This window comes from Papio anubis, chromosome 14 (assembly GCF_008728515.1).
Source record: "Papio anubis isolate 15944 chromosome 14, Panubis1.0, whole genome shotgun sequence".
In the NCBI taxonomy this organism is placed as follows: domain Eukaryota; kingdom Metazoa; phylum Chordata; class Mammalia; order Primates; family Cercopithecidae; genus Papio; species Papio anubis.
Genome location: NC_044989.1, coordinates 64,554,108 through 64,576,976, shown reverse-complemented (window position 1 = coordinate 64,576,976; position 22,869 = coordinate 64,554,108). Strand labels below are relative to the sequence as shown.

General features: G+C 38.7%; 1 protein-coding gene and 1 long non-coding RNA gene across 10 annotated transcripts in view; one reads left to right on the top strand and one right to left on the bottom strand.

Annotated features, from left to right (window-relative positions):
• Window positions 1-22,214, bottom strand: part of LOC103876998 — a 44,912-nt gene extending 22,698 nt beyond the window's left edge. The window contains exons 1-5 of one of the 6 annotated variants that reach the window (XR_002516677.2): window positions 21,888-22,187; window positions 11,302-11,452; window positions 7,383-7,497; window positions 7,151-7,241; window positions 3,691-4,156 (exon numbers count right to left, since the gene is read on the bottom strand). This is a non-coding gene — a long non-coding RNA (uncharacterized LOC103876998). Of the gene's footprint in view, window positions 1-3,690; window positions 4,157-7,150; window positions 7,242-7,382; window positions 7,498-9,101; window positions 11,453-21,887 lie in introns of those variants that run through there. The other 5 variants (XR_004178280.1, XR_002516680.2, XR_002516681.2 and 2 more) reach the window with 5 other exon arrangements.
• A 1-nt stretch (window position 22,215) lies between these two features.
• Window positions 22,216-22,869, top strand: part of PELI1 (pellino E3 ubiquitin protein ligase 1) — a 65,769-nt gene continuing 65,115 nt past the window's right edge. Inside the window, exon 1 of one of the 4 annotated variants that reach the window (XM_017947591.3) lies at window positions 22,216-22,610. The gene's annotated coding sequence lies outside the window, so the exon portion shown is untranslated. The remainder of the gene's footprint in view (window positions 22,611-22,869) is intronic. The other 3 variants (XM_021924886.2, XM_017947589.3, XM_021924887.2) reach the window with 3 other exon arrangements.

The window sequence follows — 22,869 nt, the reverse complement described above, 5'->3', positions numbered from 1 at the left end:
ACACCTTGTCTGTGGAACTTTCATGTAAAGATCTCCAGCCACCCTTTTTCTAAAGCTCAGGAGAGAAATGAGAGTTGGATGAAAAGTCAGAGTCAATACATAAGCGGTAGGTGGAAGCCACGGGAATATATGAGATCATTGAAGGAATATATACTTTTGAGTGTACAGAGACATAGGAGAAAAACAATGTTTAAGGTAGAGAGGAGTCCACAAAAGTGCTAGAAACATACAAAAAATTGCTAGAAATGTAGGTAGAAAATCAAAAGAGGAAAATAAGAAGTGAAAAGAAGAGAGAGTATCAAAAAGTACCAAGTGCAGTTAAATGCCACTAAAAGAAAAAGGAAGACAATTTTCCAGAATATTGAGGAAGTAGAGGGTCATGAGTGACCTTGGCAAGGAATGTTTCAATGACATGGAGAAGACAGGTCATAATAGAGAATAAAGAAAACACAGATGAACCTTGAAGACATTCTGCTAAGTGAAACAAGCCAGTCACAAAACGACAAACTATACGATTCCACTTACAAGAGGCACTGAAACTTTTCAAACTCATAGAGACAGAAAGTAGAATGGTGGTTGCCAGAGGCTAGGTAGAGGCAGAATAGAAAGTTACTGTTTAATGAGTAGAGGGTTTCCATTTGGGAAGATGAAAAAGTTCTGGAAATGGATTGTGGTGATGGTTGCAGAACAGTGTGAATGTACTTAACACCACATAACTGTACACTTAAAAACAGTTACGATGGGAAGTTTTATGTATATTTTAGTACAATAAGAGAGAGATACTAAAGAAATGAAAGAGAGATAAGAAAATGCAAGGACTGAATGTAGCCCCCTCTCAAGAAACTTGAATAGGAAGAGAAGGAGAAACAGACTAATAGCTAGAGAAGGGGGTAGGGTCAAGGGGCGCATTTTTGGGAGACAGCCAGTGGAGAGGGAGCTATTAAAGGTACAGCAAAGAGAGATGCAGTACTGTGGGCTGAGCAAGACAAAATGATGTTGAAACAGGGCCTTGAGAGCTGCCTCTGAATCCCTTTCTAGTGAACACTGAGGGAGGTAGGATGACATAATAGAAGCATGATCGTAAACACTGGCAAAAGGTCTTGCTCTGCCTAGATGAACTTAAATGGGGAATATTTAGGAAACCACGAATGCTCTCTTTAAGTTTAAAAACAATATCCAGTTCATTGTGACTGTTTTAAGCCCCGATAATGGCCCACACAAGTCATTTAAAGATAAAATTGATCAATAACATAATGTAGCGCTTCATGTACAATGAATACAATGAACAATGTTATCATTGCTTCCATTGCAATAGGTAAGTTTTTATTTTCCAATTACATGTTAGATGATGTTTTATTCAAGAAAAGGAAAAGAAATTTATGAATTTTGAAGCTCACTATCAAATTTCAAGAGAAGAATACTGTGTAAACATGGCATTTTTTTTTTTTTAATGGAGTCTCACTCTGTCTCCCAGGCTGGAGTGCAATGGCGCTATCCCAGCTCGCTGCAACCTCCGCCTCCCAGGGTCAAGCGATTCTCCTGCCTCAGCTTCCTGAGTAACTGGGACTACAGGCGCCTGCCACCACACCCAGCTAATTTTTGTATTTTTAGCAGAGACGGGGTTTCTCCACGTTGGCCAGGATGGTGTGGATCTCTTGACCTCGTGATCTGCCGACCTCAGCCTCCCAAAGTGCTGGGATTACAGGCATGAGCCACTGCACCTGGCCAAAACGTGGCATTCTTAGTTAAATATCTTTCTAATTAAATTTGAATTTGCTGTGTGTTATTTTTATGGTATATTATTTAAAATACCTACAAGAAAAATATATACAAATCATGGAATCCTTTGAGTCAAAGAAAAAAATAGTTAAACAAAAGAGTAAATTATTTTTTCCAGAGTGAAAAAGTGGGAAGGAGTTTCTTTAGAAGCACCACATCTAATTCACATATTTTAGGTCTGTCTAAATGGTCCCTGCAAATTATCATCACACATATGAAAAATAATGCTCAAATACTGCACTGTATTTTCTTCTGTCTAGACATAAAAGTTTAGAAATTACAAATATAGGAATCCTTAACATATCTACTCATGAACATGCACATACACTCAAAGTGCCTGTGGAAGATTTGGCTGTTGGTTATGGTTAAATGAATTTGCATAATTTCTTAGTTATATAAAGATACAAGACCAGGAAATCAGATACAAACAGAAATGCTCTCAATTTCAGAGCCCCTACATGAATTGAGTGTTGGGTTTTCTGTGGCAACCTTTAGAATCCCATCTCAGATACATGTATGATCTCATCATTAAAAGAAACCTTCAGAGTCATAATATGAGTCCATAATAATGATACTAATATACACATAATCTGCACAACTATATACATTAATCCCAGAGAACAAATTTTAAAATCCTGATTTTATGTATAAGAAGTATGTCACAACCGCCACAAAATGTATGCAACCCAAGTATTACACAAAAGCAAGTATGTTTTAGGAGCTACCTATATTGTACCCAAAGAATAGGCATTAGGATATTAGGGATATGCCACATTAAAAATGAAAGATGGCATTGTCCTCTGAGGTCTAAAACATATGAACCAATTAAAAGTTGTAAGAACAAAAAGAAAGGAAATTAAAAGACTGATCTTTTCTAAAAGGATGTCAAACAAGTGAAGATAAGGTCTCCTTTCAACATTTTCTTTAATAAGCAAGAAATAGGGATGTCCTGTATTTACACCATTACTGCTAAAATGCTTCCTTTTCTTTAAAGGAGTAGAAAGCAAAGCATTATGTTCTTTTAATGAGTCTACTATCTGAACTTCATCAAGATGTGCAAAGTAATATTCTAGGCCAATTACTTAATTGTTGCTTTGACAAGCCCTGTCATACTGATTCAATATTTAAATAATTATTTTCTTTTTCTTTCTTCCTTTCTTTTTTTTTTTTTTTTTTTTGAGACAGGATCTCATTCTGTCACCCAGGCGGGTGTGCAGTGGCATGATCTCAGCTCACTCCATCCTTCACCTCCTGGGCTCAAGCAATCCTCCCACCGTAGCCTCCCAAGTAGCTAGGACTACAAGCACATGCCACCACACCAAGCTCACTTTTGTTTCATTTATTTATTTATTCATTTATTGTAGAGATGGGGTTTTGCCAAGTTGCCCAGGCTGGTCTCGAACTCCTAGGCTCAACCACTCTGCCCACCTCAGCCTCCCAAAGTGCTGGGGTTACAGGTATGAGCCACCATGCCTGGCCTAAATAATTTCTTAGAAAATATAATTATAGGCTGTGTGCAGTGACCTACGCCTACAATCTCAGCACTTTGGGAGGCCGAGGTGGGTGAATCATCTGAGATTAGTAGTTCGAGATCAGCCTGGCCAACATGGTGAAACCCCATCTCTACTATAAATACAAAAATTAGCTGGTTGCGGTGGCACATTCTTGTAATCCCAGCTACTCAGGAGACTGAGGCTGGAGAATAGCTTGAACACAGGAAGCAGAGGTTGCAGTGAGCCGAGATTGCGCCAATGCACTCCAGACTGGGTGACAGAGTGAGACTGTTGAAAGAAAGAAAGAGAAAGAAAGAAAGAAAGAAAGAAAGAAGGGAGGGAGGGAGGGAGGAAGGAAGGATTATAGTAAATGTTTTTAAAAGGAGAAGTATATACTACATTGTGAAATGCTGTCCTAGTAATAGGTGGTAAACTTTTTCTAATTTACAAATTAATCAGTATATATGTGCTATATGAAGTCTTAAGTTGGAAGAAAGAATTTTCTAAGTAGTTCTGGCACAATGAAGCTTCAAAAATAGGTCTCTCTGTGGTTTTATAAACCCAGACCATATCTCATAAAATTTCTAAAGCCAATGAGAAGCCCTATCCAAAGTCAATTATTCTTTGTTACTTAAATATTGTAAATTTTTTGGAACCCACCTTTGGAAACTCTCTGATAATACATTTGGAATCAAAGTAAAAGTAAGATTTTCCTAAAATTGTCAGACTGTTACCCCCCGTGGTGTCCAAACATTTTGAAACAAAAATGAAAGTGAATGGTTTAATATGGTTTCAAAATGGAATATTAAAATTTGAACTGTCTTGAAAAATCTGGAAGAAGTAGTTGTAGCTATGTATCCTCCATCCATCCACCAGAAAAGTGCCTAGGAAGAAAATAATGTTTTTATTTCTCTTGTACTTTAAACTACACTCACTTCTTTGATTTTTTATAAAAAAAACTTCCCAAAATTAGCAAATAGGCTTGGTCAAAACTAAGCCTATTGCCTAAATACATTTTTGTAATCAACATAAAATGCCACTTTCCAGTGCACATACATTCGGATCTAAATTAAGTAATTATCTCCAACACAAAGTTTTCTTGCAACACAATTAAAATGTTAAAACTATTCAGTATCAAATGGTATTTTGTTTGTTTGAATGTTGTCTGTCTATGATCATTAACCAATTGAAGAATTCTTACTATTTTTAAATTGTTAAAACTTTTTGGCCATGCACAGTGGCTCATACCTGTAATCCCAACACTTTGGGATACTGAGGCAGGTGGATCACCTGAGGTCAGGAGTTCAGGACCAGTCTGGTCAACGTGGTGAAATTCCATCTCTACTAAAAATATAAAAATTAGCCAGGCGTGATGGCTCCCGCCTGTATCCCCAGCTACTGGAGAGGCTGAGGTGAGAGATTGCTTGAACCGAGGAGGTGGAGGTTGCAGTGAGCCAATATCAGTCCACTGCACTCCAGCCTGGGTGACAGAATGAGACTCCGTTTCAAAAAGAAAAAAAATTTTTTTTTTCATTAAAAATATGTCAAATTCCTAAGCAGGACATAGTACTTTAAAGTCAATGGAAGTCAATACAAGTAACTGTGCAATCAATGAAAACATGATTTTCTTATATTTCTAGGAAAACTTTCCAAAAATTTTTTTTAATTCCAGCACTCTGGGAGGCCGAGGTGGGTGGATCACAAGGTCAGGAGATCAAGACCATCCTGGCTAACATGGTGAGACCCCATCTCTACTAAAAATATTTTAAAAATTAGCCAGGAGTGGTGGCACATGCCTATAATCCCAGGTACTCGGGAGGCTGAGGCAGGATAATCACTTGAACCTGGGAGGCAGAGGTTGCAGTGAGCCAAGATTGCACCACTGCACTCCAGCCTGGGTGACAGAGCGAGACTCCAACTCAAAAAAAAAAAAAAAATCTAAAGAATTAATAATTAATATTTGAGTTATCTGAAAGCTACCAGATAAGCAATAATTGACTAATTTTTAAATATAGAAACCAAGGCCGAGTGCTGTGACTCACACCAGTAATCCCAGCACTTTAGGAGGCTGAGGTGGGCAGATCACGAGGTCAGGAGATCGAGACCATTTTGGCCAACATGGTGAAACCCCGTCTCTACGAAAAATACAAAAATTAGCTGGGTGTGGTGGCGCGTGCCTGTATGCCAGCTACTCGGGAGGCTGAGGCAGCAGAATCGCTTGAACCAGGGAGTCAGAAGTTGCAGTGAGCGGAGATGGCACCCCTGCACTCGAGCCTGGTGACAGAGACTCCATCTCAAAAAAAAATATATATATATGTGTGTGTGTGTATATATATATATATATAAATCAAATATGTTATTCCCCAATTGCAATGAATGTAGTTTATCTTTTTGTTCTTTTATAGCTTAGAGGACAGAATGTATATCATGATTATCATTATGGGACCGATCATCAATACAGTAATATAGATGGGGAAAGTGTAGGAAATGGAGTTAAACATGCATTAAAGATGTAAAATATACATTGTTCTTTTAAGTAAATGATTTGTTTACTTGGCTGAATACCTGAATTTTAAGTTTAGAGGTTTTCTGAAGAACATCTCATGTCCTTTTTTTCTCACCAAAGTATACTTCAGGGGAAAATTCAATTATTTCACCATTCTAATAGTTCAAATTCCTGACAAATTATAATTTCTTATAATTTGTAGAAACATTTAAAAATACTATATGATTCATCATTAACACATAATCTAAGTTGGTATTAAAGGGTTGAGACTACCGTTGTTTTATTTTTTATTTTTTCTAGGAAAACATGAAACGAGGAGGGACTATTTTTTATTGGGCCCTTATTTATTTTATTAAATAAAGGTTATTTGGCCCTTTCGTTTTCAGTGGGCCCTTTACTTATTTTATTAAACAAAGGTTAACACAAAATAGCATAAACCTTTATTTAATATGTCTGTTTGTACTATTTCCCTATGTTGAAAACTTTATCTGGTATCATTAGAAAATAGATATTCCACATAGAAGAATTTTTTAGGTACTTGAAACTCATTCCTTTAAATCCACAAATTAGTTTTATTTTAACCATATCTATTTTTAGACTTTAAAAATATATCATACATTACTCTGTTTTCTTAAACAGACACTAATCAACAGAATGCAGTTGTTTCTCAATTACTAGAGTCTTAATTTTACACATTCATTATAGTGCCATTTTTATATTCAACCATTTATGCATTCAATAAAACCCTCAATGACTAGCATAGTATGTTCAGGACTGTTTCCTTCTATACAGAGTGGCCCAGACTGAAATATTTTTTAAGCGCCTGTGTAGGTAGTTTTTTGTTACAGCAGTGAGGTATAGTGAGAAAAAATTAAGCTTTGGTGTCAAACAGACCTGGATTCAAACTCCATGTCCACTGTTTACTAATTGTGCAATTTGGGGAAATGTATTTGACTTTTTAAAGCCTCAATTTCTTCATCTAAACAATGATGATGGTGACTTGCAGAATGGTTGTAAAGAGTAAACAAGATAACTGTAAAGAGTCCAGTGCTCCCTAATCTTCAGCTCCCATCCCTATTGTTCTGCTTGTCACAGTTCTTGCTCCTGCCAATTCACGGTTCTCTTTTGTTTTTTTTTTGAGACAATGTCTCACTCTGTCGCCCAGGCTGGAGTGCAGTGGCGCAATCTCGGCTCACTGCCTGCCAGGTTCAAGCAATTCTCCTGCCTCAGCCTCCCGAGTAGCTGGGACTACAGGCGTCACCATTCTGGCCAGGCTGGTCTTGAACTCCTGATCTTGTGATCCTCCTGCTTGGCCTCCCAAAGTGTTGTGATTGTAGGCGTGAGCCACTGCGCTCAGCCATGGTTCTCTTACTGTTCCCTGTTGCTTCTCGACTGTGAAAACAGGACCCTCCGCTGCTCTGTTCATTGTTGTGTCCGTAGCCCCTGCTGTTTGCCAGTAGTACCTGAAAGTTTAGACACCAGTAGAAAACTTGTGTTTGAATCCTGACTCTACTACTTTCTACTCTATGATCTTGGCCAAATTAATCAACCTCTCTCCACCTCAGTTTTCTCATTTGTAAAATGTGAGGAGTCATAATACTTACCTCAGACGATTAAATCAGTTGCTTGTGGAATTATCCCTCACACGTAGTTAACACACAATAGATGTTAGAATCTATAATGAATGGAAAATTTTTGTTGTTTCTAATCTTCTATGGCCTGAGGAATGAAATAATCAGGTTTATTTAAATGAATTTAAACATAATAAATTTTTCTATTAATCACGTTTCTGAGCTTCAGTATATAGCTTTTTAAACCTTTTCTTTCCTTTTTTTTTTTTTTAAAGCAGCTCAGAGGTTTTACTTTGACTTCTGGATTAGTGAGTCCTATTGTGATTGCTGGATAAAGATCTCAAGGTAATTGGGATTTTTACCACATAGAACTGCAAGATAGCCTTTTTTTCTTTCTTTTCCTTTTTGTTTTGTTTTGTTTTGAGACAGTTTCCCTCTGTTGCCCAAGTGGGAGTGCAGTGGCGTGATCATGGCTCACTGCAGCCTTGACCTCCCAGGCTCCAGCAATCCCCCCACATCAGACTCCCAACTAGCTGGGACTATGGGCATGTGCCACCACACCCAGTTAATTTTTTTTTCTTTTTTTTTAGAGGCAGAGTCTCACCACATTGCCCAGGCTGATCTGGAACTCCTAGGCTCAAACGATCCTTCCACCTTGGCCTCCCAAAGTACTGGGATTACAGGCGTGAGCCACTATTCCTGGCTGCTTTTCCTTTTTTCTTACTATATGATTGGACTCCATTTTTTTCTGTTCCACTTATAAAGATAGATTTGCAGTTTCATTCTAAGCCAACCAATTTGCCAGTGTTCCCATGTACAAATGTTTGCCTTTTATTCACGGATAGCCAACCATATCAATAGCCAAGTCCACAGTTCACCATGTTATCAGTAAAGCCGTGATATTTATAAATTTTAACACCTAACTCATTTCATAATCCAATAAAATGTCAAATATTTACATTATGTATTCCATTTCCTTGTGTCAATTATCACCTATTTATCTTCAAACTACTAGCCCAGTCTAATCCTGTAGCTGAATAATCTGTTGGAATTTGGAAATGGAGACTAAAAGATGAGGGTAAATAGCTATTGTTGAGTAATGAATAGCAACAACTTGTTTAGGATAGCAAAATTATTTCATAAATGTTATATATTCATGGTTCTAATTGAACAATGAAATCTAGAAATTGAATAAACAAATGTTTTAACTGAACCTCAAATTACAAAAGGGCTTATTTTCTTATTTTGTATCAGTTTCACTGCTCTATACCTATAGAACAAGGTTTCTACAGTTCCTTTTTATGCTTATTTATCAAGACATAATATGACTACTGATTCCAACATTAGTAGAATTCTAATGGCATTTTTTTCATTCTGTTGTGTCAAAAGTCACACATAAGCATATGTATCTGTGCTGTCATTCTCTTCTGTTCCCTGGACATTTTTAGTTACCCAAGCAACCTAAGGGACTGCTTGAACCACACATTTGTTAGGGCTGGTTGGCCAGGATTTAGGTGTAGCATGCTAGAGACTAGAAATTATAAAACTTTCCCACACAATGGAAGACAGCTTGGGGGTGAGGGAATTCTTGGCAGTATCAGACCTTCCCAGAAGGCATTTGGCATTTGCTCAGTGATTGCAACATAGCAGACACTTTTCCAAGGGGAAAGGTGAGACGCAATAATAACTGCCAGCTAAACACCATTCCCAAATCTTAACATTACACACAATCACTAATCTGGCCCCTGTTACCTCTCAAAGCTGTACATGGGGACCTGTCTTCAGAGTAATTTGACACGTTCTGATTTTATTATGAAGTATCAACTAACAATGGTCTGCGACCCCTAGCCCAGTCTAATACTCCAGTTGAATAATCTGTAGGAATTTGGAAATGGAGAGTAAAAGATGAGGGCAGGTAGTTACGGTTAAGGAATAAATAGCAACAAATTGCTCAAGATAGTAAAATAATGGCACAAATGGTAATATATGATTGTAACAGAAGAATGAAATTTAGAAATTGAATAAACAAAACTTCAAGCTAAACCTGAAATTATGAAAGGGCTTAGTTTTTCTTATTTTATATCAATCCTACTACTTTTATGAACAAAACAAGTTTTTCACTGAATTCTGTTTTATTCTTATCAATCAGTAAAACTACTTCTGAATGATAGGGCTTTCTTGGATGTCTAGTCTTCTAAGATAAACAGATTACTTCTCACAAATTTCCTAAATATTAAGTCTGATCAGTGAGAAACTAAAATGTAGGTATACATCATAGTGATGATAATCTGATTAGCCAAGTTGCTTTCTTTAAAAATATATACTGGTGGGTTTTTTAATACCTTTTCTCCCTCCATATCAAGGGACTTTTTAAACTGTCTTTGTACAGTCTTTGAAATTCTTATATCCAGATAGAAACCAGTGAGTGCAAGCAAAATATCCAATAAACAAAAGAAGACCCAGGCTATGGCTTAGGGCATGCTGTTATAAGAGCATCTTAGGAGTGTAAGAGTGTCTTAGGAGTGGGGATGATAGGAGAGCTTTATAGGAATTATGGTTTAAGGTTGGGAAGGAGACTGGAATCTGTCAGCAAGAGATGTAAGTATTGTGGTCAAGGATCCTAAGATAGTGCTAGAATAGCTCTATGACTTGACTCCAAGAAGTATCTTAGGTTGGATATCTGAGCTACAGGGAAATTTTAAGGGTGAGAGTGGAACAAAAGTCAGGTGACTTATTTTCTGTTGTCATCGTCAAAGAGAATAGTAGTAAAGGTTAGAGACTGGAAAAGGTAATTGTGATGCTAATATTTGGAGAACATGACCTTCATCTTATGCATTTCTTGTAGTATCCCTGATAATGTTCTTCAGTCCAGCTCTTGCTTAGTAAGTCAAATACAGAGCAAAAATACATGACTACAATTTATAAAGATCTTGGGGGGCATAAAATCTATTTTCAAATGTAAATCACAGATAATTAGGTTTTTTAATACAAATTTGATGTTGATAAATTAATTCTTCAGATTCTTAATAAATTGTTCTCTAAGGTACACAACCAGGTTGAGACAATTTCCTTTACCCATATTCTGGAATTACTTGGTCTGTTCTTACTAGGGCTTCCCATGCATATACCTTCAAGTCCCGGTCAGGACTATTTTCCCTTTTATTGATGAGGCAAAGTCATTTCTGTTTGTGCCCCACCTCTACCTCTCAGCTCCCAGGTAAAACTGATTCTTGCAGTCACCTGACATCTGCATTAGGCATGTCTGTCATTTTCCATTCATTGAAATACCTTAGAACTGCATCCTTTATCTTTATTGAGTATACAACTATCAGTCTCCTCTTTCTTTCAAATCAGGTTTTTAAACACTTTTATATTTCTCTTTCTAGAACACATGTCATTCCTATCTCTATTTTTTTCTCACTTTGGCGGGAATCTTTGTTAGTAAAAATGTTAGCATATCTAAAACCCAATTTATTTATATTTTCTCATCTCACAATGAGTTATGGTTACCCTTACATCCACACATATTTTGGGGCAGGATACCCCATCAAGCTCAAGTCTCCTGGAATATAGTCCCATCAAGTTTTCTGAAAGTAGGAAGCTTATTCTTCTTTTTAGTTTCCAAAGTTCAAGACAATAGAAATAGATGATAACCTTGTTTTATAACTATACATATGTACAGATGCTTCTTGACTTACAATGGGGTTATGTCCTGATAAACCCATTGTAATTTGAAAATGCAGGTCAAAAATGCATTTAATACACCTAATGTACTAAACATCATAGCTTAGCCTAGCCTACTTTAATTGTGCCCAGAACACTTACATTAGCCTACAGTGGGGCAAAATCATCTAACACAAAGTCTGTTTTGTAATGAAGTGTTGACTATCTCATGTGATTTATTGAATACTATACTGAAAGTAAAAAACAGAATGGTTGTATGAGTACTCACCATTAACACACACAGCTGAAAGAACACTGGGCCTCAAGAATGTTTGAAGTATTGAACTAAAATTAGTTGCTGGATGATGAGGATGCTACATCAACAGGGTCATCAATTTCTCTCTCTTCTATTGAGGCTGGAGAATCATTGGTAGAAGGCACTGGGGCAGAGACACTTGTTGACATTAAATTCAAAGTACGGTCTCTACTGAATGTGTATAGCTTTCACACCACCATAACGTTAAAAAATCATGTGTTAAGCCATCATAAGTCAGGGACTATCTGTACATATGCCAATACACATATGCACAGTTGCTACTCATCATTAATGAATTCAGTATTCGTGAATTTGCCTGATCGCTAAAAGGTATTCATAACCTCAAAATCAATACTGGTGTGGTCTTTCATGAACACTCACAGAGTGGCCAAATAGTGAATCACCTGATGCATATGTTCTCAGATGAGGTCGTGCTCTCTACCCACTTGTTTCAGCTCTCATACTATAAATAAACATATTTTTTGCAGTCTATTTAGTGCCATATTTTTTGCTTTTTCTTGGTGACTTCACTGTTTAAAATGACCCTCAAGCATAGTGATAAAGTGCTGCCTAAGGTCCCTAATCCCAAAAAGGCTGCAATGTGCCTTATAGAGAAAATACATGTGTAAATAAGCTCAACAGAATAAATATATTTTAGTAGTGATAGCAATGAAAAGAAACAAACTAATCCAACAACATGAATAAATCTCACAGATATTATAGTGAGAAGAAGCTGGATGTAAAATAGTATAAAGTTGTGGAACAGTCACTAATCTAAGGTTAAACAAAATCAAAACACTGGTTGCCTCTGAAAGAGTAAGAGACACAAGACAAACTTCTGGAGAGATGAAAATGTCCTGTGTTCATGATAGCGTTGTGGGTTACACTGGTATATTCATTTGTCAAAGCTGTACAACTAATACATGTTACCTCAAAAGAACTGTTAAAAATAACAATTGAGTTGGGGAGTAGGTGAAGGTATAGATGATATAAGAGTTATAGACAATTGATCATTGTTGAAGCTAGATATAGAGTACATATATTACTCTGTTTGCCTTGTATATGTTTGAAACTTTCCATAATGCAAAGGTTTTTTAAAAAAGAGAGACATAAGAGATACATCAACCAATGTCATGCATATTCTTTATTTGGATCTCAATTTTTAAAAACTGGATATTTGAGAATATTGAGAAAATATTTGGGGTTTTTACTTTTAGGTGTGATGGAGTTATTGTGCTTATGCTTTTAAAAAAAAAATCCCCCTTTTTAGAATCACATATGGAAATACAAAATAAATTTTAGGGCATCTGGGATTTGTATCAAAATAAACCAGTGGGTGTGGTGGAGGTAGAGATAAAACAAGATTGACAAAGAATTGAAACTATTGCAGTTGGATGATGGGTACATGGGGTTCATTAGATTATTCTTTCTCCTTCTGTGTGTTTTGGAAGTTTCTATAACAAAAAGATTTTTAAATTGTGCATTTTAAAAAAAACCTCCCATCAACTGAAAATCTCCAGGCTGGCTAAGTCTAGCCAAATGGATGGAACTGCACTTATGCTAATACTACATGATACTGATTTTATCTGAGAAGAGACAAGACGCAGGGCAGGAGCCTGAGCTGGTAACACTAGAAGGGGGCATGGGGTGACTCAGGACGGGAGGCTGGAGCCTGGGTGCTTTGTACGTTGATGCAGTGGGGTGGAGTCGTGAAGAAATATCCCTGAGAGGTAACTATGGAGGCTGGAGGAGCAGGAGGAGACACAGGATAATTAAGGCAAAGCATGAAACTGCTTGGGGGGGATTATGTGACAAAATATTAAAAGCAGTACCACTCGGGAAAGCTAGTTCTGAGGAATCAGTCTCCAAAAAGGCAGAACTCAAATAGGAAAGTTTAATTAGCAAAATCCAGGATTCCTGTACTCAGGTCTATAAAGAGATTTAAAACAAAAACTGAGGCATTTAGGGCATAACTTGCTACTTTAGTTTCTAAAGTAACTTGGAGAACTAGAGGAAACTTACAAGAAAGGATTGGGTTATGTGGGCACCCAGCTGGAGGGATGAAATAGGGAGAATTAAACTGAGCTTTCTGAGTTTATATTCTTTTAATGAGTTTATTATTCTTTTAATTTACCAAATTTAAATATAGCTGTTACCCTAAGCTATCTCCTGACCCTGTTCCAGATCTCCAGGATTCTCTAACAATGTAATAAGATTCTACATTACAAATCTGGAGATGGGGATGCCTAACCAACAGTATGTTTCTTTTCTACTTAAACATGAATAAAGTAGAATTTTAGAAAGTCAGATGTGTTCTTACAAGTATCCCTGAAATACTTTTAGAAAAAGAGTAATGTAGGTAGTTATGGCAAAGTGTCTGAAATAATTTTCAAAAATGAATGGAAAATAGGTTCCTACATCGTGGCAGACTGAGCTAATGGAAGCCACCTTTTCTGATATGAATATGTAGAAATGTTGGGTAAATATAACCACTAAAACAATAGTGAAATACATAACCAAGCTTGAGAGAAAGAAAAATTCCTGTTGTAAGAAGAAAAAAAAAAAAAAAAAAAAAAGCTGGGGATGGTATAGTGGGGGGTAGGGAGAGACTCAAAGTCAGAAGGCTGAATATATGCCCTGGCAGCTAGTAGCCAGGGTTTTAATGCCCACATAGGGACAAGACATGTGCTCTTGCATCTGCAGTGCAGGGGCTACCACTGGGATTTCTGCTAATTCCAGGACATAAAGTCCTATCAAAGTTATATGGTCGGTGAAAAGGAGCCAGAAAATTTAGTCTATCAGACTGGACAAGTACCAAGCAGTTTGTTGTCTGCCCTGAGCTCTAGAAGAAAAAATATTCTCCTGGGAGAAATCTAAACCCAAAGTTGCATAACTGATGAGTGTAGGGTCTAAATTCCCATTGCCTTTGTGGTAAGAGAATCCCAAGTTGAGATTACATAAAAACTAGTCCAGGTAGGAGAAAATATTACATATATATATATATATATACACACACACACACACGCATACACATACACATATTTGATGAATGATGACTGGTAACTAGTATATATAAAGAACACCTGTAAATCAATAAGAAAATAAAGAAAGACTATATAATTTTAAAATGGGCAAAATTTAACTTAAACAGCCTCTTCGAAGACAGGATTTGCAAATGGCCAATATTCTTATAAAAATTTACTCAGTTGCATGCACCATCAAGGAAATGTAAATTAAAACTACAATGTTGGGGATGGGCACAGTAGCTCATCCCAACACTTTGGGAGGCCAAGGTGGGAGGATCGGTTGAGCCCAGGAGTTTGAGACCAGGCTGGGCAACATAGGGAGACCCTGTCTCTACAAAAAATTAAAAAATCTTGTCTATGCATAGTAGCACAAGCCTGTGGTCCCAGTTACTCAGGAGGCTGAAGTGAGAGGATTACTTGAGCTTGGGAAGACACTTCACTATAGCCTGGGCACACAGCAGAACTCTGTTTCCAATAAATAAATAAATAAATAAATAAATAAAACTAAAATGACACACTGCATACTTACTAAAACGAAGCCAACAGAAAATAAAATATTGGTAAGACTGTAAATGCATGAATATAAATAAGTATTGACTGTAAAAAGCAATAAAAAGTTGCTTCTACTCTATACTAATGAATATAATATATAATGCCCAGCTACATGACCAGAAACCTCCACATGATCCTTCCTTTCTCTTTCTTTCACCTCTTACACCCAATCAACATATCAAGCACTATTCATTTTGTCTCTTGAAACATCATTGGTATCTCCCCCTTCTTTTGATTTCCCACAGTTACTTGGTTTGTCCATCATCTCTCACCTGCATTACTGCATATTCTCTTAGCTAGTCACTCTGTCAAATACTAGTATGATTTTATATCTCTCCTCTGCTTAAAATCTTTCAACAGTTTTTCATTGCCAAACTCTTTGTCATGACATGGCATATAAGACTTTTATGATCTGGTCTCAGAAACTTCCTGACCTGGCCCATGTCACACCCTATGATCTGGCCATACTGAACTGCTTGTAGTTCTTTAAATGGGCTGTTACTTCGCTCTTCCCATGTCTTTTTTAACATCGCAAGCTCTGCTGAAATGTCTTTGTTCAGCTTGTGAGCACCTACTCATTTTTTAGGATTCAGCTCAGTTGCCACCTCCTCTGTGAAATGTTTTTCTGACTTTATTCTCATGTAAAATTGATTATTCCCTTCTCTGCATTTCCCCTTTCCCAAACATCAAAAAGCTTAGGACCAGCTGGGCGTGGTGGCTCACGCCTGTAATCCCAGCACTTTGGGAGGCTGAGGCAGGTGGATCACGAGGTCAGGAGTTCGAGACCAGACCGGCCAACATGGTGAAACTCCATCTCTACCAAAAATACAAAAATTAGCTGGGCGCAGTGGCGGGCGCCTGTAATTCCAGCTACTTGGGAGGCTGAGGCAGGAGAATTGCTTGAACCCGGGAGGAGGAGTTTGCAGTGAGTGAGATTGCGCCACTGCACTCCAGCCTGGGTGACAGAGCAAGACTCCATCTCAGGAGAAAAATAAAAAATAAAAAAAAAAGCTTAGGACCAAGACTAATTAATCTTTGTATCCATAGTCTGGCACCATAGTCTGTGCTCAGTAAGTATTCCATGAAAGAATACATGAAATTTGAGATACAAAAATTTAAGTAATTAGTGTATCAGCAAATATATCTATTTTAGGGATGCAAATACAATCTAAATCTTCTCTTATGGGTTTTCCACTTCTCTCAATTCACAGTATTATTTAAAATTCCGAAATAACTGCTTGTGTATATGTTGATTGTACTAATACTGAGAATTTATAGGCTGCATTCTTTGGTGTACAAGCAGACTCCTTTAAAACATTGAAATTTTAACTGGCTTGTCTTTGACATTTTCCAAATATATCTAAAATGTCAGAGCCAGTATTTGGGGCCTACAAATCTTTTGAGTGAAAGCCCAGGCCTTCAAATTATGTGCCATTCACAGGTTTAAAATAGGAACATGTTCTATGTTGACTATGAGCTATTTGGAGACTTTGAGGACATTAGAAGAGAATAATTTTATTTTTGGGAGAAATATTGGAGGTAAGAATTCTGAGAGATAGCCTACTTATAATCTGAATATTACACACACACACACACACGCACGCACACACACAACGTTATCACTCTCAAATCCCAAGAATGTCAGTGAGAGTCCAATAGGCAGTCTAGGGTTAGTATAAACTATGAGAAATTTGGACTAAACATGGGAAGATATGTTCATTTGAAGTGGATGAAATATTTGCAGTGAAAGGAGAAAAATAAGTTTGCAGCAGTTTCTTCAAGTTATAAGAAAAGACGTGTATCTAATTTCCTCTTCCTCATTTACTAGCAAATTATATTTATTTCATGTTGTTTTAGAAATGACATCAATATTGTGATTTTTCCTTATGTTCATGTCCCAAACACTGTTTTCATGTTTGTTTGAGGAAAGAGTAGAAACACAGTTTTAGTTGATTTTGATATAGTCAGATGGTACAGGAAACTTGAAGTTTACTGAGCAATGTCCACAGATCAAAAACTTTTTAGAATTTAAGAGATCCAAAAAACCTTAGTCTCCCAGGATTCACTTTCTTACTGAAATGACTAGATATCTGAATATACCAAATTGGAAACTGCAGATAAGCAACAAAAGGATAGCCCCTTTGGTGAAAGAAATTTAGGTATTTAACTAGATATGTAGACTGAGCATATGGTAATTGTAGGTGCACTCATTTTCCATGACTGAACTGTCCTGAATTCAAAAGACTGTAGATTCTGAAGAAATGTACAGAATGTATGGTGGAGGTAAAGTCACAATTTCACAAAGGAATCTACAGATTTTGATATATGTGAATGTCACCATGCTTTTCTACACCTGACTTTGGAGAACAAACCCGAACATATGTCTAACCTGTGGGCCATCTACCTTATTATCGTGGTTTGGTTTCAAAGTACTACATATTGACTGAGAATCTGCTGCATTCCAAGGCTGGGCTAAGCACTTTACATGTGTTTTCTCCTTCAAGAAAAACTAATTAAACTAATAGTAAATGATATCCATACGAAAGATGCTGTATGCCTGGAATTTTAGTGACAAATATAGGAACCTCAGAACTATGTTGAAATTGCTGGCCACACGTGGATTACCTGATTCTGAGAAATATGCTCTATTTCATGAAACTTCTATAGGCTTGTGAATTGGATTAGGTTCAGCTATACATAACACAGTACAAAATAGCAATGTCTTTATACAAGATAGAAGTTTGTTTCTTGGCTGGGTATGGTGGCTCACGCCTGTAATCCCAGGACTTTGGGAGGCTAAAGTGGGAGGATTGCTTGGGCCCAGGAGTTCAAGACCGGCCTGGACAATATAGCAAGACCCTGTCTCTATTTTTTTAATATAAAAAAATTTTAAAAATAAAACAAGTTTGTTTCTCACTTAAAAGAAGTCAAGAGGTAGAGTCCAGAGCTGATATGTCAGCTCCACGGTCATTAGGGACACAGATTTCTTCCATATTTCTGCTTCTCCATTCAAGCTTTTTATTTTTAAGATTTCATGTTATCTTCACTATTCACTTATTAGCCATATCTGTTCTTTTGCATTTTTGATGACTGCTCTAAGGTTTAGATTATGCATTTTTAACTCATCACAATTTACCTTCAAATAATAATATAATACTTCGTGTGTAATATAAGACCTCTTTGTACAATTTCACTTCCTTCTTCCATCCTTTAAGCTATTATTATCAAACTTTACAGGTTTAAAGACTTCAGCTAGAATTTTGTCCCTTATATATAAATACTGACAGAAATCTTTAATTATGGACCTGATAATACAGTCTTGTCATTTTCATTTTACAGTCAGTTATCTTTTTTACAAAAATTTAAGTCAGGGGGAGAAGTTTTTCATAATTACTCATATATTTACCATTTCTGGCACTCTTCATTCTTTAATATAAATCCAAGTTACCAAGAAGCGGCTTTAACATTTCTTGCAGTGCAGTTCTACTGGTGACATCCTCACGGCTTTTGTTGTCTTAAACTTCATTTTTGAAAGATTATTTTCTCTAACTATAGGATTCTATGTGTCATGGTGTTTTGTTTGTTTGTTTTGAGACAAGGGCTTGCTCTGTCACCTAGGCTGGAGTGCAGTGGCGCGTTCACAGCTCACTGCAGCCTCGACCTTCTGGGCTCAAGCAATCCTCCCACTTCAGCCTCTGGAGTAGCTGGGACTACTGGCGTACGCCACCATGCCCTGCTAATTTTTGTATTTTTTCGTAGAGATGGAGTTTTGCCACGTTGGCCAGGCTGGTCTCGAACTCCTAAGCTCAAGGGATTCACCCGCCTCGGCCTCCCAAAGTTCAGGGATGATAGGCATGAGCCACCATGCCAGGCAGGTTTTTTTTTCAGCACTTTGGAAATGCCTTTTCATGGTCTTCTGACTTGTACAGCTTCTGATTAGAAGTCTACTGATGTTTTGTGTTTATTCCTTTATACAGAATCTGCCTTTTTTCTCTGGCTGCTTTTAATATTTTCTTATTGTTGGTTTTCAACAATTTAACAGTGAAGTCTTTTACAGTGGTTTTTGGGAGTGTGTGTTTACTCTGCTTAGGGGTCATTGAACTTCTTGAATCTGTGGGTTTATAATTTTCATCAAACGTGAAAATATTTTCAGCTATATTACTTCAAATAATTTTTCTGTCACCCCTCTGACCCATCTCTCATCTGGAACTCCAATTACACAAATATTAGAGCACTTGGTATTATCCCATAGCTCACTGAGACTTTGTTTTGGGGGTTATTTTTTCATTTTTTTTTCTTTGTGTGCTTTCTTTTGGCTAGATTCTACTGCTGTGTCTTCAAGTACACTAATCTTTTCTTTTGAGTGTCTAATTTGCTCTGTGCCTAATCTGCCTCTGAGTGTTAATCCCATCCAGTGAAATTATTTCAGAAGTTGTCATTTTAATTTCTAGAAATTCCATTTTTTATATCTTTGATTTCTCTCTTTCAGCATACTGAGCATACTTATCATTACTGTTTTAACATTGTTGACTGCTAATTTTATCATCTCTGTCATTTGTGGCTTTATGTTGACTGACTCTCCTCCTGGTGGTAGATTACTTTCCTGTTTCTTTGTATGTCCTAGTTGTCTTGCTACTTCCTAGGCATTTTCATGATCTTCCTGCCTACACCTTAAGTGCTGATGTTCTCTAAGCACTGTTCTCTATTATTGACTCCTTTTTTTCTGCCGTGCATACTCTCCATGGGTGATCTCATCCGTTGCCATAATTTCAACAGCCATTCATATGATGGTATATTCCAAGTATATCTTCTGCTGCCCATATCTGTCTCCAGGGCACAAGAGTCATGTACATAACTGACCACTAGCCCATAAGCACACAATCCAAAAATCTGGGATCCATCCCTGGTTTCTTCCTTGTAGACACTGTGGTCCACTTCTTAGCTCCATGCTTCTTTTTCTGGGTAATCAGCTCAATTATCACTGGGATATTTGCACCTTGTCACCACAGCTTTGGTAGAAGCTGACTTCTGTGGCTCTATGGGTACGCACTTGTCTTCATTCTAAGATCATTATCCTTGTGCCATCTCCTGGCAGCCATTTTTGGTTTATGTAGGTACATGTGACTAAATCATTGAGGCTTCTGGGAAAGTAGTTTTCTTTCCTTCACAAAAGAGCTTCCAAAAGTGATTCTTTTTCTTATTTCTTCTTGGACCTAAATAGCAAAACTTAAAACTACATGAGTTGTTGGCAACCGTCATTTGACAATAAAGCTAATACTAAAGAAGAAAAAACAATTAAAATGAGGCAAAAAAGTGCCTTTAATGACATCTCTGAGTTGTTGAATCAGTCATCCCTACAGCCTGCCTTTTTCCTGAACTTTCTAGCTAGATGGTTCACTGAATCTCCTTTATTGGTTAAGCCAGTTAGAGCTGGGGTTTCTGCTGCTTTCAACCACAAGCATGATAATTCATAACTTTCCTTTTCCCTTCACCCCACACATAGGCAATTAGTCACTATGTTCTATATTCTATCCCCTGAATAGTGTCTGATTACCCTCAGTTTTCTCTTCTGCCACTGCCTTGCCTTAGCTCAGTCTCTCATGGTTTTTTTCTCCTGTAATACTGTAACAGGTCCCATACATGCCACACTCCATAGAATGATCTGTCTAAAATGCATATCTTATCAAAATTTCGTCTGCTTATAATCCTTGTGTGGCTTTCCATTGTTTCCACGAAAAGGTCCATGTTTCTTAGCATATTGCACAAGATTCTTCATTACCTAAGCCGTCTCCCTTACCTTTTTCAGTGTCTCCTCTTGCCACTCCAACTCCATTCTACTGCCAGCAATGCAACTATTTGCTGAACCAAAATACATTTGGGTCTCACACCTCTAGGTCTTTGCACTTGCTGCTCTTCCAAACACCACCCCCAATGCTCTCACCCACCTCTCTTTTCCTCCTCCCCTACCAAAATACACAAACATGCTAATTCCTAGTTATCTCAAGTGATCTTTGAAGCATTTCCTGATTTTGCCCACATCCAGGGGTAGCCGTGCACTTTCCTATTGTAGTATTTCTCATATTAAGTCTATTTACCTGTCTCCTCCTTTGCATAGTAAGCACTTTGAAAATAAGAATGTTTCTTTTACATTTTTGAATCTCTATTTCTGGGGCTCAAAACAGTGCCTAGCACAAGTAGACACTCAGGAAGCATTTTTTGAATGAGTGTATAATTATGTAGTCTGTAGATATAAGGATTTCTGATCTTGAGACTCTGTTTGAAAACCTGCTCCAAAAGTTTGTCTGATTCCTAAGCATTCATCTTTTTCTTCCAGGGTGTGGGGTTCTAGCTAGGCGGAGAAGGAAAACAAAAGAGCTCAGGACGCGTTGCCTTTAGCTCTCTGGAGAGCCAGTAATGTGTCCTGCCTTTCTCCACCCTCCTCCCCACCACCTATCCACACCTGGGTGCCCAAGATGGGTGTAGACTTAGCTGACCAGCCCAACAACATACTCATACCTTGGTTCAGACTTCTCTTATTACCAAACTAAAGTTGGCCAATACACATAAACAATTTTCAACTTGTCTTTTGAACGTATACTTTATGAAATCTGTATGTCTTAAAAATTGTAGGCCTTAAAATGAACGAACCCGGATTCTTGTATAGTAATCAAGTAAAATATAGGGATCTTAATCCTGTACTTTGCTAATCTTAAAGTTAGATGTGATTAACTGAGCAAAGTAATTAATTACGGGATTTTGATAGTGGTGATATTCGTAAGTTTTATAACCTAATTGTTCAATTACTGGAAACAACTACATTTCGACAAGCCTTAGGTAAAGAAAATTGAATTTAGACAGAGAAGATTCAATTGAGGGAAATGAGGGACAGTGGTATTCGTGATTTAGGGTTTGTGGAAGATAAATTAGGCAGCAGGGAAGACTGAAATATCGGGAGGAAGTCAGATCTCACTGGACACTTACGACTGGTGAGGCTAGGAGTTCGGGGTGGAGCGAGGTAGGAAGGACCGGCTAAGGGGTGGATCCCCAACAACACCAGAATACAAGACCGCCCTTGTTCAGCCAACATCTGCACTGAACACGTTCGCTAAGTGTGTCGGTGACCATGGTAACGGTGGGAGGGGGCGGCCCAAACCTCGCCCTCGAGCATGCTCAGTGCAGAGCGAGCCTGGTAGGGTGCTGGAAACAATGAATCCCTTTTTTCTTCAGCCAGAGAACTACAATTCCCAAGAGCCTTCTCGGCGCGACGACACCGCCTTCCGCTGTGGCCCTGCCCCGTCCCCTCCCTCAGGCCCCGCCCTCCGGTTAGACCCCTCCCCTCCCTGGGAGTGTATGTCAGTAAACCAGAGGCGGTGTGAGGCGGAGGGACCGTCGGGGGGCGCCGCCGCCGCCTCCACCAGCAGCAGTAGCAGCAGCAGCAGCAGCGCCAGCCCCGCGGCGCGGTCGAATTGGTCCCCAGCCCTCCGGGAGTGCACCACAAAGCAGCCCCAACGCCTCTCCCTGCTTCCGCGGCTCCTCAGCGCTCGACTTCGTGGTCAACTTCCCCTCGCTGGGCTCGGCTGGCTGGCGCGGAGGGCAGCGGCGGAACGGCGGGCTGTCTGCTCGTGCTCCCCGCGCACAACACTTCACCCTCTCGCCTCGGGTCTCAGGGGCAGCGCTGGGATCCCAGCCACCAGCAATTGTCCGGTAAGTGTGGCCGCGGGGCGCCGCGGGATGGATGGCGGCGGGGCCGCCGAGGGGCGCGGGGAGGGCGGGCGCGCAACTTCCTCGGTGGCTTCTCCGGCGGCCAGCCAGCCAGCTAGCTCTCCCCGCCCGCTGCGCGCCCCCGCGGCGGCGGGGAGCGGAGTTTGCGGCGCCTCCATCCCGCGCCCTGGCAGGAGGAAGCGCCTTTGTCAGGAACCGGCCCTGTGCGGCCTCCCCCTCCGCCCGGGAGCCGGGCGCGCGG